Source organism: Macaca mulatta, chromosome 4 (genome assembly GCF_049350105.2).
Source record: "Macaca mulatta isolate MMU2019108-1 chromosome 4, T2T-MMU8v2.0, whole genome shotgun sequence".
Classification (NCBI taxonomy): domain Eukaryota; kingdom Metazoa; phylum Chordata; class Mammalia; order Primates; family Cercopithecidae; genus Macaca; species Macaca mulatta.
This window is the reverse complement of record NC_133409.1, coordinates 144374213-144390044: the sequence shown is the minus strand read 5'-3', so window position 1 is coordinate 144390044 and position 15832 is coordinate 144374213. Positions and strand designations below refer to the sequence as shown.

Below are 15832 nucleotides of genomic sequence, written 5' to 3'. Positions count from 1 at the left end.
GCAACAACTTTTCATTGTCTCCCTAATTTTGGCTTTTTCAAAATTTCATATTGTTGGAATCATACAGTATGTAGCCTTTTCAGATTGGCTTCTTTTATATAGTAATAAGCATTTAAGTTCTATGTCTTTTCATGACTTGCTAGCTCGTTTTTTAGTTCTGATTAATATTCCAGTGTCTGAATTATACTACAGTTTATCCACTTACCTACTGAGAGACATCTTGATTGCTTCCACGTTTTGGCAATTATGAATAAGGCTGCTGTGAATATCTGTGTGCAGGTTTTTGTGTGGACATGTTTTCAACTCATTTGGATAAGTAGCAAGGAACACAACTGCTGGATCATACAAGAGTATGTTTAGTTTTGTAAGAAGCTGCAAAACTTTGACAAGCGAGTGTACCATTTTGTATTCCCATCAGCAGTGAATGAGAGTTCCTGTTGCTCCACATCCTTGTCAGCATTTGGTGGTATTGAATGCTGACACTATGATATGTGATACATATGCATATATCATATGCATAATATGATATATGCATATATTATTATGATATGTGCATGTATGTGTGTATGTTTCAAAAAAACTAGATACTACCAGTTTTCAAAAATGATTGTATCAGTTAACATTCATACCACCAATATATGAGAGTTCCGGTTAGTCCACATTTTGTCAATACTTGCTATTGATGGTCACTTTCATTTTGGTTGTATCAAGTTATTGCATTTTTCTTTTATATTTGTCTGATGACTAATAAAATAGAGCATCTTTCTTCATTGGCCATTTGGCTAAACTTTGTTGTGAGGTGCCTGTTTAAGCATTTTGCTTAAGTTTCTATTAGGTCATCTGCTTTTTTCTCATTCATTTGTAAGAGGTCTTTTTTTTGTTGTTCTTGTTCGAGATAGAGTCTCACCACTCTTGCAGGCTGGGGTACAGTGACACAGTCATGGCTCTTTGCAGCCTCAACCTATGGGCTCAAGTGGTCTTCCTGCCTTAGCCTCCCATGTAGCTGGGACCCCAGGTGTGCGCCACCACACTCAGCTAACTTTTAAATTTTTTTGTAGAGACGGGGTTTCACCCTGTTGCCCAGGCTGGTCTTGAACTCCTGGGCTCAAGTGATCCTCCTGCCCCAGCCTCCCAAAGTGCTGGGATTACAGGCGTGAGCCACTGTACCCGGCCTGTAAGAGTTTTTTTTTAAAATGTATTCTGGATGAGTCCTTTTTTAGATAGCATGTACATGTACTGCGTGGTTTTGTATTTTCTTAAATCCTTTTTTAAAAAACTAGAAAATGAGTGTATTCGTATGGTAAAAAATTTAAACACACAAGTGGGTGTATTATGAAAAGGATGTCTCCTTCCTACTTTTAGTCCCTTACTGGGAGACCATAGCCTTAGTCCCACTTAGTTGTGGTTATGTTTTTTGAGTATGTTTCCTGTGCATGTACTGCATATGTTCTTTTTTCTAACACAAATAGCATACCACAGACTATTCCCCACCTTGATTTTTTTAGTTAACATATCTTGGAATTCTTTCCAAATGAGCATATACATTTCTAGCATCCTTTATAATAAATGGCAGCATAATATTCCAGTAGGTGCATGTACCAGATTTTATTTAATCAGTTTATCTAGTTCCTTCTTGATGAGTGTTGTTATTATGCTACAAAAGTAGCATGAAATATGTTGAATTTTAGGGCTTATGGACAATCTAAGTGTGAAAATGCCTTAGGTGTCTGAATTAGGAGAGAGGATAAGCTAGGGCTTTATCATTTAGGGTGACATGAGTGCGTGTTATCATAGCTGAAGCCAAGGGAGCAGGTAGAGTCACATAAGAAGTATTGTTAAATCAGTGATTCTCTGTGAGATAGAAATGGAGTTGTCAGAATCACTTTGGGAGTCTTTTCTAAGAAACACATTACTCTTGCTTTCCCTCGCCCCAGTTTAGTGGGTCCCTGATAAGGTCATCCTTGACCGTTTTTCTTTTATCCCTTGAAAAAAGTGTCACTGTCCTTTTGAGACCCAGTGGTATAGAGTGAAAAGATAACTAAGGATGGAACCCTGAGGAACACAGGTAGAAAAAGATGACTTTGGAAAGGAGTTGGATACACTGAGATAGGAGATAAATCAGGTGAGTATAAGGTTACTGAAACCAAAGGAGGTGGTATTTCAACGAAGAAATGGCAGAAGGGTCATGCTGCAAAGAGTGGTCAAGTTAAGATGGTAATTGGTACTTCTCTGCTTCTTCAGGGTCCTCGAAGAACTTGAGTAATACTTTTAAAATCATGTTTGTGCTTCTTAGCAGTATTCTGGCCCAGCATGGTACCAGGGTATGTTTTGTGAAAAATTGTTGTAACTACCTCCTACGTGTACCAGAAATTAACACCTTTCATTAATGATTCATGAATCTAACCATCATGAATTGAAAGAAACTTCTCTTGAATCTATATTTTCACTTCTATTAACACTTCCAATAATATATATGTTTTTAGGGTAGTTTTTAAAAAACCTTTGACCTTCAACTTCTTAGTCTTCTAGGTTCTGGCAGACAAGATTGCATTCACCTAATTTTTCTTGATATTTGACTTAATTTTATAGACGAACCATCTCTCTCAGCTTTTGTTTTTCTAGCAAGAAGTCCCTTTTATTTAGTCTGGACTTTGATTCCTGTAGATATTCATATGTCTTTTCTGAAATCTTTCCAATTGTATGTTATGTCTTTTTGAGGTGCATCTGTGTTGCTGAAAAGATACTAATATTCGTATTCCCCGTCTCTTCCCCATCCCCCATATAGATTGGGATGAGGTAGAAAGAAGGCATTCATATGGGAGATAACGAAATGTATTTCTTTTTTTTTTTTTTTTTTTTTTTTTTTGAGACGGAGTCTTGCTCTGTCACCCAGGCTGGAGTGCAGTGGCCGGATCTCAGCTCACTGCAAGCTCTGCCTCCCGGGTTTACGCCATTCTCCTGCCTCAGCCTCCCGAGTAGCTGGGACTACAGGCGCCCGCCACCTCGCCCGGCTAGTTTTTTTGTATTTTTTAGTAGAGACGGGGTTTCACCGTGTTAGCCGGGATCGTCTCTCGATCTCCTGACCTCGTGATCTGCCCATCTCTGCCTCCCAAAGTGCTGGGATTACAGGCTTGAGCCATCACGCCCGGCCAACGAAATGTATTTCTTAAGAAAAGCTCAGTGTATATATATTTAGGAAAAATTAGGTGAAGAATGAGGTAAGATGAGGGGACAGACTTCTTGGCTGATACTGGTTTATCCTATTTTATTCATGACATATGCTGTATGTGTCAATATGACACAAGAAGAAAGGACATACTGGAATTATTAGAGGAGACAGTGTGAGGATTAAGGTCACGTAGGGTTTTTCAGATATTCTAAAAATCTTATTTTGCTGTGTGTTATTTTCTGTAAACATTCTTCAGTGTATTTTGCTCTGTAACTGCTCTGTTGTGACTTTAGGGAATTTTAAGCATTTCAGCATTGGAACTGTATAATCAAAGACAAGGGATCCTTTTAATGTATAGGTAGGCTTTTTTTTTTTTTTTTTTTTGAGATGGAGTTTCGCTCTTGTTGTCCAGGCTGGAGTGCAATGGCGCAATCTCGGCTCACCGCAACCTCTGTCTCCCAGGTTCAAGCGATTCTCCTGCCTCAGTCTTCCGAGCAGCTGGGATTACAGGCATGCACCACCACACCCAGCTAACTTTTTTTGTATTTTTAGTAGAGACGGGATTTCTCCATTTGTCAGGCTGGTCTCGAACTCCTGACCTCAGGTGATCCGCCCGCCTCGGCCTCCCAAAGTGCTGGGATTACAGGCGTGAGCCCTCACACCCGGCTGTTAGGCTGTTATTAAAGAACAGCTTATATAGAGAGCAGTGTGCATACCAATATGGTAAATATACACAAAGATACACTTTGTTTGTTTAAAATTATACTGATACAATTTAAATAGTGTCATAAATATTATAGCAACTTGATGTTACTTTATTTTAGAATATCCCTGGAGGCCTTTGAGGTTGAAGCTGTTTTGATTTCACACCCTTCTGTTTCAAAACATAGGGACTGACAGGGAGGCCCAGGGCTGCTCTCTGGGTGGTGCTACATTTGTAGACAAGAACAGCTTGCTGTATTTTAACCCAGAAAGATTAGAAAGTTTGTTCTTGAACTTCTGGTTCAGATTTAGATGCATCTTTGAAGTGCTGATACTTGGCTTATCTGAAGCTTTGGGATTATCATTTTCTAATTACGAAGGGATTGAAAGTGTTTATAACATTTTTACAGGTGGAAGGTAAATTTGTTATTTTGTTCCTCAATTTTTTTTTTTGCTTAATTTAAAAAATATTGAGATATAATGCACATACCATAAATTTCATCCTTTTGGAGTGTATAACTGTGTGTGGTTTTTAGTCTATTCACAAAGTTATGTAACCATCACTACTGTCTTAATTCCAGACAATTTCATCACTTCATAATTTCAGACAATTTCATCACTTCGTAAAGAAATCTCATACCCAATAGCAGTCACTTCTCCCCTCAGCTCCTGCCAACCGTGAATCTACTTTCTGGTTCTATGGATTTGCCAGTTCTGGACATTTCGCATAAGTGGAATCATACCATATATGACCTTTTGTGTCTGGCTTCTTTGACTTAGCATAACGTTGTCAAGGTTTTTCCATGTTGTAGTGTACTGCATGTCTTTTTGTGGCTGTATAGTATTCCATTGTATGGATATACCACATTTTGTTTATCTTTCATCAGCTGATGGATAATGAGTTGTTTCAGGTTTTGGCTATTATGAATAATACTGCTGTGAACATTTCTTTACAAGTTTTTGTGTGAACACCTGTTTTCACTTGTCATATTTGAATACCTAGGAGGGGAATTTCTGGATCATATGGTAACTCTGTTTAACTTTTGAGTAAACTACCATCCGGTTTTCCAGAGTCAACTACATTATTTTACGTTCCCACCAGCAATGTATGAAGACTCCAGTTTCTTCATATCTTTGCCAATACTTGTCATTGCTGCTCTTTTTGATTATAGCCAACCTAGTGGCATCTCCATTGTGTTTTGATTTGCATTTCCTTAATGACTAATGATATTGAGTATCATTAAATATTCCTATTGACCATTTGTGTATCTTCTTTGGAAAAATGTCTATTTAAATATTTTGCATGTTTTAAAATTGAGTTATATGCCTTTTTAGTTGTAAATTGTAAAATTTCTTTATGTATTCCGTTTACTAGTTATCAGATACAGGATTTGCAAATTTTTTCCCCCATTTTGTAGGTGGTGGTTTCATGTTTTTTTGGGATGTGTCCTTTAGAGCACAAAAGTTTTAATTTTAATGAATTCTTATTTATATTTTTGTTGTTTTTGCTTGTGCTTTTAGTATCATATCTAAGAAAACTTTACCTAATTCAAGGTCACAAAGATTTACACTATGTTTTCTCTAATAGTTTTATAGTTTTAGTTCTTATTTTACATTTAAGTTGGTTATCTATTTTTTTTTTTTTTTTTGAGGTGGAGTTTTGCTCTTGTTGTCCAAGCTGGAGTGCAATGGGCGATCTCGGCTCACTGCAACCTCCGCCTCCCGGGTTCAAGCGATTTCCTGTCTCAGCCCCCAAAGTAGCTGGACCTTCAGGGACACACCACCTTACCTGGCTAATTTTTTGTATTTTTGGTAGAGATGGAGTTTCACCATGTTGCTCAGGCTGGTCTTGAACTCTTGAGCTCAAGCAGTCCTCCTGCTTCAGGTTCCCAAAGTACTGGGATTACAGGCATGCGGCCACCATGCCTGGCCAATTTTATTTCATTAATCTGTAATGTCTGTCTTTATGCCAATGTCACACTGTCTTGAGTACTTCCTTTGTGATAGGTTTTGAAACCAGGAATTGTGTGACTTCTACGATTTCATTCTTCTTTATCAAGAGTGTTTGGCTGTTTTGGGTCCTTTGAAATTACATATGAATTTTAGGATCAGCTTGTCAGCTTCTCCAAAGAAGCCAACTTAGAGTTTGGTAGGGATTGCATTGCATCTCCAGATGAATTTGGGGAGTGTCTCCATATTAACAATATTTAGTCTTCTTATCCTTGAACATGGGATGTCTTTTCATTTATCTGTCTTCAGTTCTTTCAACATTTTGTAGTTTTCAGTGTACAGTGATCTGGTCTTTTGCTTTCCAAAACCAGAAACTCTTTTTTAAATTGAAGGTTTCCTAAGACTTTTGGGGAGGCAGTTCTGCTAACCAAACACAAAAGAGACCATTTGGTTAGAAAAAAACAGAGATAACAGGAAGATTAATTATTTTAGTAATAAAGCAAAGAACCAATTTATTGAAATTTTTAGAATATGCTTTGTAATCATAATGCTTAAATCTGTTGTTACACGTTTGTCTCAGTCCAGAAGTTCTTCTTTGTGACTTCAAGATACTTGAGAAACAATCAGTAATCAGTTAATGGGTTGCTGGGTTATAGAAAAATCAACACAGAGGAAATTTAGAGATCTTGAGTAAATATTTTACTTTAGCTATGAAAGAGGGTAATGAATGAAAGAGGATATTTTAAGAAAGATTTCCGGATAAGCTTCAGTTCTTTGAGTAATAGCTTTTTGGAAAGAGAGACTGTTTCTCTAGTATCTGATTTTCTCCTTCCCCATAACATTTTATCATGAAAAATCAAGAATTGTACATCCATTTATTTACTACCTAGATTCTGTAATATTTTGCTTTATTTGCTTTCTATCCTATCCATCTATTAATCTTATTTTTTATTTTCCAAGTAAATTGTAGACTCAATACATTTACCCTTCTATACTTCAGCATGCATATCATTAACTAGAGTTTAACATTTGTTTTCAAATTTTGAAGTACAATTTATATACAGTGAAAAACACATCTCTCAAGTATAGTATTCAGTGAGTTTTGACAAATGCACATATATGTCTTAGTTTGGGCTGCTATAACAAAATACGTGGGTAATTTATAAGCAGTATAAATTTATTGCTCATAGTTCTGGAGGGCCAGGTCAAGGTACCGGCAGATTCAGTGTCTGATGAGGGCCCATTCCTTATAGGTGGCACCTTGTTGCTGTGTCCTTATGTGGCGGAAGGGTCATCTTCTTTTATAAAGGCACTAGTTCCATTGATGAGGGTGATGTCTTAATAACTTAGTTACCTCCCCAGAAGCCCCAGTTCTTTATACTATCACAACCTAACAGTATTAGGTTCCAACAAATGAATTTTGGGGAGGACACCAACATTGTAGAGAGTAGTACTCTGTAACCCAAACCTTTACCAGGAGATATACTACGTAATGCTACTCTTGATCCAGAAAGGTTCCTCATGTCCCTTCCTAGTCAGTCTGGTTCCTTCTGCTCTGTTTCTCATCCCCTATCAGGCAGCCATGGTCCTGATTTTTTTCCCATCATAGATTAGTTTTGCCTGTTTTGAAAGTCATATAAATGGAGTCATATGCTGTGTACATTATACTCTTTGACACAGTGTAATGTTTTTGATATTTATCAGTGTTGTATGAATCAGTTTGTTCATTTTTTATTGCATATTTTAAATAGTATTATTTAGTTGTATAACTATACAACCAGTTTCTCTATTCTCCTATTTATATATACCCTACTTTGCTTTTTAAATACTACTACTACTACTACTACTACTATAAAAATCACTTATCGGCAAACACCCTTACCTGACATCAAGAAAAGGACTAGAATAGATTGGAATTTTCTTAGATAACTTTATATCCCATCCTTGCTTTTATAGTTGCCTTAATTTTATTTTTAGATAGAGTTTGGGAGATACCCTAGCCCCATGAGCATCCTAATTTCAAATCTCATTCATGATGTTGTAATTTCTACTACAGGATAATCTTTTAAATCTTAATTTCTTTCTGGGTGTGGTGGCTCTTGCCGGTAATCCCAGCACTTTGGGAGGCCGAAGTGGGCGGATGACTTGAGGTCAGGAGTTTGAGACCAGCCTGGCCAACATTGCAAAACCCCATGTCTACTAAAAATACAAAAGTTAGCCAGGTGTGGTGGTGTGTGCCTGTAATCCCAGCTGCTCAGGAGGTTGAGGCACGAGAATTGCTTGAACCCAGGAGGCGGAGGTTCTAGTGAGCTGAGATCGTGCCATTGCACTCCAGCCTGAGCAACAGAGTGAAACTGTGTTTCAAAAAGAAAAAAAAAAATCTTAATTTCTTAAGCCCACTGTGCCTTGACTTTCAGGTGATTTTTTTTTTCTTTCTTTTTTTTAAAGTGTTCCTGGCTGAGCGCAGTAGCTCATGCCTGTAATCCCAGCACTTTGGGAGGCTGACGCAGGCAGATCACGAGGTCAGGAGATCGAGACCATCCTGGCTAACGCAGTGAAACCCTGTCTCTATTAAAGAATACAAAAAAATTAGTCGGGTGTGGTGGCGGGCACCTGTAGTCCCAGCTACTTGGGAGGCTAAGGTGGGAGAATGGCTTGAACCTGGGAGGCGAAGCTTGCAGTGAGCTGAGATTGCGCCACTGCACTCCAGCCTAGGTGACGGTGAGACTCCGTCTCAAAAAAAAAAAATAAAATGTTTCTGTCTTTGCTTGTTACACAGTTTTGTAAAATCCTACCTGTTTCTCTGAAGCTGAAATCAGATCTGAGAGCTAATAGGAGAGTTTTGTTTTGACAGCTATGCAGTCCACATTATTCCTGTTCAGAGACCAGTGTTTGTGTAATGAGTTGAGCCTGTTTTTGCAATTACTTAGCACTTTCCTCACTAAAAAAAACCTTTAATATACTCAACAATCATTGGTAAATAAGACCTCTTTTTCTTTTCTGGGTCAGACATTGCATATTCTTTTAACATTTCCAACAGTGATAGTTTTCTGTCCTTGTGGATCCTTGTAATTTCTAAAGAAAAAAAAAAAAGCTAATTTGAACATATTCCCAAAGTTAATAAATACTAACAAATGCTGAGTACAATAAGATTATTTATTTTCTATTTTTTTGTTTTTTGGTACAGAGTCTCACTTTGTTGCCCAGGCTGGAATGCAATGATGTCATCTTGGCTCACTGTCACTTCCACCCCTTGGCTCAAGTGATCCTCCTACTTGAGCCTCCTGAGTAGCTGGGACAACAAGACCCACCACGCCTGGCTTTTTTTCTTTTTTTCTTTTCTTCTTTTTTTTTTTTTTTTTTTTGGTGAAGACAGGGTTTTGCCTGTTGCCTAGACTGGTCTCCAACTCTTAGGCTCCAGTGATCTACCTGCCTCGACCTCCTAAAGTGTTAGGATTACAGGCATGAGCCACTGCGCCTGGCCAAGATTGATTGATTCTTTCTCCTTTCCTTTTTCCTTTCCCTTTTCCTTTCCCCTTACCTTTCCCCTTTCCTTTCCACTGCGCCCAGCCAGTTTTTTTCTTTTCTAAGTGAAACAGTCTTTAGTCTATTGGTGTAGTCTATAGGCCTAAGAGCTGGAGCTTTGTCTGCTGGCTGAGGTTCTGCTTACTTGTTGCTTCTTAACAAACCACTTTAATACTTAGGATGTTAAAAAGCAATTATCGGCCGGGCGCGGTGGCTCACTCCTGTAATCCTAGCACTTTGGGAGGCTGAGGTAGGCAGATCACGAGGTCAGGAGATCGAGACCACCCTGGCTAACACGGTGAAACTCTGTCTCTACAAAAAAAAATATACAAAAAATTATATATAATTTATATAATAAATTATATAAATTTATTATATATAATAATAAATTGGGTGTGGTGGCAGGAGCCCATAGTCCCAGCTACTCGGGAGGCTGAGGCAAGAGAATGGCATGAACCTGGAAGGCGGAGCTTGCAGTGAGCCTAGATTGTGCCACTGCACTCCAGCCTGGCCAACAGAGCGAGACTCCGTCTCAAAAAAAAAGAAAAAAAGCAATTATCTCTCACAGTTGATGGGCTCAGTTGGAGACTGGCATAGCATCACTTCTACCATATTCTGTGGTCAAAGCAGTTATGGAGCCTGCCCAGATTCAAGAGAAGGGGAACTGGACTCCATTTCTCAATGAGAGGAGTAGCACAGAGCTTGGGGCCATCTTTAATCTTCTACTGATGGTGTGACTGGCTCAGTGGCAATCTTGGGAGGGAGACGTAACTGAATTACAGACAGCAGTCGTTTTTAGGTGTTATAATGTGTTATATACACCCTCCTTATCACTCAAAAAAAATTTTTTTTAAAAATTTTCTTCTGGGTTAAAATTTACCATGCCTAGGCACAGCTCCAAAGTAAACCTGTTTTGTTGTCTTTGTTGGCAGAAGGGTAAACATAAATGAAATTTGGTTAGGGAAAAGGTTTTTAATGATACAGATAAGAAAATAAACTGAGAAGAATGTCAGGTTTCCTAGCCATTTTTCCTCAAAGGAAGCATGTATAGCTTAATCTTCCAAGAACGAACTTGTTTTACTGCTTTTTTGTACTGTGAACTATGGTAACTTGCAGCATTTAGGAAAATGGTTTTTGAAGCAGGTTGCATGTATCATCAGTAGAACAGAGTATGCCAGTCTCTACTCCCTCATAGACTTTCTAGGCTGGACTTGTCCCTTCCTTGTACTCAGCGTCCTTGGAACATATCCTCTTAGACGTTTGTAAAGTGCTTTGGAAAATAATGATGAAATGGGTTGAAATCAGCATGGTTCATAATTTTCCTAACTTCTGAGCTTAAAGTGAGCCTTAGCTTATCCTTCATGATGCTTACCTTTTAGAGGTCTAAAGACTAATGGTAAAGTTTTTCTTTTCCTGGTTAGATTTTTAAAATGAAACATTGTTTTTGGAATGTTAAAACTTACACTGCCCTGCATCCTGGGATTTGTGAAGTGTTCTCTCATCTCTGTACCTCAGCTCTTAGAATTGCTCTGTTACGACGTGTCTCCCATCACATACCCGGGCCCTGATTAAATACCTGTACAACTTTTCCTGATCCCATGGGACACTCAGGTTGGCTTTTGCCTGTTCCTATTACAGCCCTGATCCATCATATATATATGTCTGGGTTCATTTTAGGCTGTTTAAGGGTTGAGGCCATCTCAGTCATCTTTAGTTCCACCACAGTGCCTTACATTATGCTTTACTTAAATGTATTCGATGAGATATACTCCTAGGTGCACAATATTCCACTAAGAACCCAAGCCTTAGCAGAAACTAACAAGTGCTATTAAAAAGTGTGGAAAATTGAGCCAGGTGCAACTGTTTGAGAGGCTGAGGCAAGAGGATCTCTTGAGCACAGGAGTTTAAGTCCAGCCTGGAGAACATAGCAAGACCCTTGTCCCTTTAAAATAAAAGGGAAAATTATAGTATTAAAGTTATGAAGAAAGCCATTGAGCACCTAATAATGGCAGCTGATATTTCTGTAGCACTATGTAAGTTTCACATAAGTTTAATTGCACACTTTGACTACTCTTGGACCGTTGCAGATATTTTACTCCTTAACAGTAAAGAGTCTGGAACTTGGTGAAGCTCACTCATCTAGAAAGAGGCGGAGCTGGAATTCAAATCTAGTGTGTAAGTATCTGAGGCAATCCTATAATTTATACTTGTGTTTTTTTTTTTTTTTTTTTTGAGATGGAGTCTTGCTCTGTCGCCCTGGCTGGAGTACAGTGGCTTGATCTCGGCTCACTGCAAACTCCGCCTCCCAGGTTCAAGCAGTTATCCTGCCTCAGCCTCCTGAGTAGCTGGGAGTACAGGCGTGTGCCACCACACCCGGCTAATTTTTTTGTAGTTTTAATAGATACGGGGTTTCACCATGTTAACCAGGATGGTCTCAATCTCCTGACCTCGTGATCTGCCTGCCTCAGCCTCCCAAAGTGCTGGGATTACAGGCTTGAGCCACTGTGTCTGGTGTATACTTGTGATTTTTATTCAAGTAGGTTTTGCATTTGAAGATAAAAAATAGATTGAAAGATGATAGTTGAATTCTTGGCTTTACTAAAAGAATTTTTATTTCTGGTGATATATTAACCAGAGATTTAATTTGCACCAGTTTGATTTATATCACCCGTTGGCAATATACTACATGTGAAAGTTGCTTTTTATGTTTTTTATATTTTGAGAATTATTTTAAAATACCAGCTCACGTAAGGTTATTTGCTCAAGTTAACAAGTGCCCCAAAAAACCTCATCAGTCGGCTGGGCGTGGTTGCTCACGCCTGTAATCCCAGCACTATGGGAGGCTGAGGGGGGCGTGGATCGCGAGGTCAGGAGATCGAGACCATCCTGGCCAACATGGTGAAACCCTGTCTTTACTGAAAATACAGAAATTAGCTGGATGTGGTGGTGTGTGCCTGTAATCCCAGCTACTTGGGAGGCTGAGGCATGAGAATCACTTGAACCCCAGAGGCAGAGGTTGCAGTGAGCCGAGATCGCACCACTGCACTCCAGCCTGGCGACAGAGTGAGACTCTGCAGGATATCAGACACTCAGTACTATTGATACACAGAGTACTATTGATACACAGAAAGTGATATGAGTGATTATTTTCTCTATTCTCCATAATATGATGTATAATTGGTACCAGTCTAGATACATAGGAAAGAAGTTAATCTGTTACATATAAAGGATGCCTTGGGAATAGGTCAGTAAACTGCCTAGGGCCAGATCTGGCCAATGAATTCAGAATTTTTTTTATAAGAATGATGTTATGTTTTTATAACCTTGGAAAGATATTTTTGTGTGAAAATTACATGAAATTCAGTTTGGTGTGCTCATACATAAAGTTTTATTGGAACATGGTCATGCTCATTTACTTATTGTTGGTGGTTAATTTTGTGCTACAGTGATAGAATTGAGTAGTTGTGACAGAGATATAGTGGCCTAAAAGCCTAAAATATTTACAGAAAGGTTTGTTAATTTTTCTGCCTTAGGGTATTAGTGCCTAATTCTGCCTTGTGGAACCTCAGTTGAGAAAGGGCAAGGATTACCAGTGATGATCCCTTTTAGATTGCTGCAGTATTCTTTATATTTAATAGGAAAGTACAGTTATCATTACTGTTTTGAGAATTTTATCCTTTCTTTTTGCTCTTTGTCACTTGGCTTTGACAATTGCAGCCTGGATTGGGCACTCAAGTTTTATTTTGTTCTAACCTGCTGAGCTTGACTAGTCCATTTTATTTGGCACTTTGAAAAGTACTTTTTAAAAATAGCTTACATTGAGATTTGCTTTTGAGAAGCTACTAATTGGCAGTTCCAAACTGGACAGATTGAGGCCAGGTAAAGCCTGTAGGTGCCTGTCAGGCAGCAGTGAAGTTAAAAATCACCTGCTGTCAACACCAGGGAATTCTATAATCATTTTCATTTTTGAATAAATGGAGAATCATTAGATTCCTGGAGCTGCAGCACTGAATGGGGAAAATGGTTATTCTGCATATGTGCAGTATTTCCTTTGTCTCTGTAGCTTCATCATAAATTACTCTTTGTTAACCTCTTTCTGGCTTTGGTTAAAAATTATTTTTCTAGTAAGTTTTTAATTAGGAAATGCAGAAATAGAACTGCTTGAGTTGTCATAACTTAAACTAGCCATGAAACTTAAAAACTGGAGAGACAGCTGTCTCGCTTAGAATGTAACTGAGTTTATTGTTGAAGTTATGTTTAAAAAAAACTTGGGAGGGTTGTGTTTGCTGTCTTTGTTTTTTTCCTTCTTCCTCAAAAAAATTTTTTTTTTTTAAACCGATGTTTAGTGTCTCAATGCTGGTAGTCTGGTATTATATGATACTGAAGACAGTTATAGACAGGCATAAGAGAATTGTTGAGAGAGCTGTCAGCTTCTCCTTTAAACTTCTATTTTGTAACGAACTTTTTAAACTTTGATCTAGTTTTGACAAGTGAAGTTCTTTAAACATCATATTTTTCTGTGGAAGGGGATTTTGAAATAAAAAATCAACTCTAAGATTTCACAGAAGTCTTAAGGCCTATCAGCCAATAGTGTCTTCTGTTATTCTGGTAATTAAAATAAACTGCTTTGCAAGTTGAGATGAATTAGTTTGGATTCTATATTCCTGTTGCTCGTCAACGGGGGCTGCAGGGGACCAGAAGGCTGGAGTGAAGATGGAGGAGGATGGGAGAGATGGGGGAGGACCATAGATCCACTACATTCTCAAGCCAGAGCTCCCCTTTTAGAGTTGCATTATTCTATTCCATTTTTCTTTTTGACTTTTCCCCCTCTCCTCTTCTTTCAGCGACAGGGAGGTAAAGTAATTTATAAACACCTGTCTTCCCTGGATGAATTGCATCGTATAGTATTTTGTGCTTGTGCCATTAGTATTTTTATTTATTTATTTTTCTGCTTCTTCTTATTTTTGAGACAGAGTTTCTCTTTTATTGCCCAGACTGGAGTGCAGTGGCACAATCTTGGCTCACTGCAACCTCCGCCTCCCGGGTTCAAGTGATTCTCCTGCCTCAGCCTCCCTAGTAGCTGGGATTACAGGGGCCCGCCACTATGCCTGGCTAATTTTTTGTATTTTTAGTAGAGACGGGGTTTCACCATGTTGGCCAGGCTGGTCTGGAACTCCTGACGTCAGGTGATCCACCTGCTTCGGCCTCCCAAAGTGCTGGGATTACAGGTGTGAGCCACTGTGCCTGGCCTTGATTTTTGTTTAAAACTTCACTCCTTTTAAAGTGATACAGAGTTGTGATAATAGATGGAAAATGTCCTGAAGGGCAGCAGATGGACTTCCTGAAACTTGATTTAAGTGCCCTTTTGGGAAGGAATGTTGTGGTCCTGAGTAAGGGATGAGTGAGGCTCTGTGGGTTCAGCCACCATCTCCCGTCCTTTCCTTTGGTTTCACCTAAATGTGATTGCTTTCTCTGCTGTACCCCTTCTCTGTGCTTCCTTCTGTCTGTCCTTGCCGCTGCCACCACTGCTTGCTGCGGGTACCTATAAAATGGCTATGTGGTATCTCAACAACAAGTCGGAGCAGTGGACCATTCGTGAGAACATTACATTCATCCTGGGCACAGCCTGAGTAGGTTTATTACTATAGTAGGAGGTCTATCTTGTAGCCCTTGAGTATCTTATCTGAATTGGAAGCTAGAGAAGAACAAAACACAGATGATTGAAACATAACCAGAAGCAGGATGATTTTATTTCAGTTGAAGCTCTTTAGAGCCAGTCAAGAGAGGCTTTTTGGAAGAGATGAGGTTTTTCTATCTGAGGAAGGTTAGAATGGGATTAATAGACTTGTAAAAGCTGGGATTGGGAGTGAGAATCAGTTAGTCAACAAATATTCTGCTGTTTACTTTGTGCCAGACGTGGCTCTAGGCACTGGGCACACAGAATAAGTCACTGCCCTCTCGTATCCTGCCTGAGGATGACACATCTAATGAGTAATCGTCATGTCAGTCAGTGACAGACCACAAATACGAAGGTGGTCCTATAAGATTAGACTACTGTATTTTTACTGTCCCGTTCCTATGTTTAGATATGCAAATACTTACCACTGTGTCACAGTGGCCAACAGTATTCAGTACAGTAACACATACTGGTTTGTAGCCTAGCAGTGATAGGCCATACCACATAGCCTAGGTGTGTAATAGGATATATCATCAAGGTTTTTCTGAGTACACTCAATGATGTTTGCACAACAATGAAATTACCTAATGACATATTTTTCAGAACATGTTCCCATTGTTAAGCGATGCATGACTGTAGTTAACAGAGGCAGAGATGGGTCTTGCTATGTTGCCAAGGCTGGTCTCTGACTCCTGGCTTGAAAGCAGTCCTTCTGTCTCAGCCTCCTGAGTATCTGGGATTACAGGTGTGAGCCACTGCACCCGGCCCTTTGACTCCTTATACCTGCTCTGTTTCCCACTCCCATTGGT

The 15832-nt window shown here is 39.0% G+C and overlaps 1 protein-coding gene and 1 long non-coding RNA gene across 5 annotated transcripts in view; both read left to right on the top strand.

Moving 5' to 3' along the window:
• ZFAND3 (zinc finger AN1-type containing 3) overlaps positions 1–15832 on the top strand; it is a 335788-nt gene that overhangs the window by 15297 nt on the left and 304659 nt on the right. The gene's annotated exons all lie outside the window — the stretch shown is intronic.
• Positions 766–15832, top strand: part of LOC144340373 (uncharacterized) — a 52207-nt gene continuing 37140 nt past the window's right edge. Inside the window, exon 1 of the long non-coding RNA XR_013416439.1 lies at positions 766–868. This is a non-coding gene — a long non-coding RNA (uncharacterized LOC144340373). The remainder of the gene's footprint in view (positions 869–15832) is intronic.